The 2,500-nt window shown below is 35.6% G+C and overlaps 1 protein-coding gene across 5 annotated transcripts in view; it reads right to left on the reverse strand.

Annotated features, from left to right (window-relative positions):
- The window catches only part of LOC119597884 (MICAL-like protein 1), a 110,483-nt gene that overhangs the window by 15,238 nt on the left and 92,745 nt on the right, over window positions 1–2,500 (reverse strand). The gene's annotated exons all lie outside the window — the stretch shown is intronic.

Genomic DNA, 2,500 nt, shown 5'->3' on the forward strand with positions numbered 1-2,500 from the left:
GTGTGTCTGTATGTGTGTGTGTTCTGTGTGTGTGTGTGTGTGTGTGTGTGTGTGTGTGTGTGTGTGTGTGTGTCTCTGTATGTGTGTGTGTCTCTGTATGTGTGTGTGTCTCTGTATGTGTGTGTGTGTGTGTGTGTGTGTGTGTGTGTGTGTGTGTGTTTACAAGTGCATACAATATTGTATACTTTTTATAAGAATGAGTGTATGTGCATTCATATGCATAGATACATAAACAGATGCATTTAAACATTGATACAGAAATAAATACAGATATATAGACATATAAATTTATGCAAAGAAAAAATGTTTAAATACAGATATGTATAAGTGTAAGTGTAAGTGTAAGTGTAAGTGTAAGTGTATGTGTAAGTGTATGTGCAAGTGTATGTGCAAGTGCATGTGTAAGTGCATGTGTAAGTGTAAGTGTATGTATAAGTGTATGCATAAGTGTATGTATAAATGTAAGTGTGTGTTAGTGTTTGTGTATTGTGTAGTGTAGTGTAAGTGTAAGTGTAAGTGTAAGTGTAAGTGTGTGTGTGTGTTGTGAGTGTATGTGATGTGTATGTGAGTGTGTGAATGTATGTATGTAGTGCATGTTACTGTAGTTAAGTTTATGTTTTGCATTGTATGTGTAAGTGTATGTGTAGTGTATGTAAGTTATTGTAAGTATGACGTAAGTGATTAAAGATGTCAAATGTATGTGTAGGTATATGTAAGTGTATGTAAGTGATTCATGTATGCTGTAGTGTATGGTAATGTATGTGTAAGTTATGTATGTAGTACAGTTAATGTTACAATGTAGTAATGTATGTGTAAGGATCAGGTCACTGTACAGTATTTCATGTGTGTAGTAGGTATGTGTAAGTGTAAACATTAAGTGTACAGTGTAGTGAAGTATGATGTAATGTATATGAAGTACATGCACAGTTATTGTAATGAGTGTATAGTGGCATGATGGGTATGTTATGTGGTTTGTGTTGTGTATTGTAAGTGTAATGTACTGTAAGTGTACAGTGTAAGTGTATAAGTTAATGTAATTAATGTACAGTGTAATGTAAGTCTAAGTTAGTAAGTGTATGTCATTATATTATATGTATATGTATATGTAACTAATGTGTATGTTATGTGTATGATTGATGTATGTGAGTGTAGTTATGGTATTGTATTTAAGGTACGTGTAGTGTAAATGAATGGTGTGTGTGTGGGTATGTGTGTGTGTGTGTACTATACTTATGCAGTACTTATATTTATGTTCATTTTCATATTCCTATTCATATATACATTTATACATAAATACAATCATAAACACTTATATATATACTATACACACATACATATCATCATACATCACTACAAACAACCAACACAACAACAACACACAACAACAAATACACAACAAAAACATATACTACACTACATATACTACACTACATACACTAACATACAACATACATAAACACATACATACATACATACATATATATACATATATATATGCATACATACATATACTTATGCATACATTTATGCACATATATATGCATACATACTTGTACATAAACACACATACATATACATACATATGTGCATACTTAGTTGTATACATATATATACATACATACATATACATACATGCATACACAAACATACATATATACATATATATACTATATATACATGAATATATACAAATATATACATATATATACAAATATACAAACATATATACATACATATACATGCATACATATATATACATATATACATGTATAAAAATACATGCATACATATAAATGTGTGTATGAGTAGGTGTGTTTGTAGGTGTGTGTGTGTGTGTGTGTGTGTGTGAGGAGTTGTGTGTGTGGTGTGTGTGTGTGTAGGTGTGTAGATGTGTGTATGTAGGTGTGTGTGCATGTCAGTGTGTGTGCATGTAGGTGTGTGTGCATGTAGGTGTGTGTGCATGTAGGTGTGTGTGTATGTGTGTGTATGTGTGTGTATGTGTGTGTATGTGTGTGTATGTGTGTGTATGTGTGTGTGTAGGTGTGGGTTTGTAGGTGTGTATAGGTGTCTGTGTGTAGGTGTGTCTGTGTGTAGGTGTGTCTGTGTGTAGGGGTGTCTGTGTGTAGGTGTGTCTGAGTGTAGGGGTGCCTGTGTGTAGGGGTGTCTGTGTGTAGGGGTGTCTGTGTGTAGGGGTGTCTGTGTGTAGGGGTGTCTGTGTGTAGGGGTGTCTGTGTGTAGGGGGGGTGTGTGTGTGTAGGGGTGTCTGTGTGTAGGGGTGTCTGTGTGTAGGGGTGTTGTGTGTAGGGGTGTTGTGTGTAGGGGTGTCTGTGTGTAGGGGTTATGTGTGTAGGGGTGTTGTGTGTAGGTGTGTGTGTAGGGTATTGTGTGTGGGGTGTGTGTGTGGGGTGTGTGTAGGTGTGTGTGTGTGTAGTGTGGTGTTAGGTGTGTGGTGTTGTAGTGGTTTGTACAAACATACAACAACACACACCAACACACACAC

Source organism: Penaeus monodon, chromosome 1, assembly GCF_015228065.2.
Source record: "Penaeus monodon isolate SGIC_2016 chromosome 1, NSTDA_Pmon_1, whole genome shotgun sequence".
Classification (NCBI taxonomy): Eukaryota; Metazoa; Arthropoda; class Malacostraca; order Decapoda; family Penaeidae; genus Penaeus; species Penaeus monodon.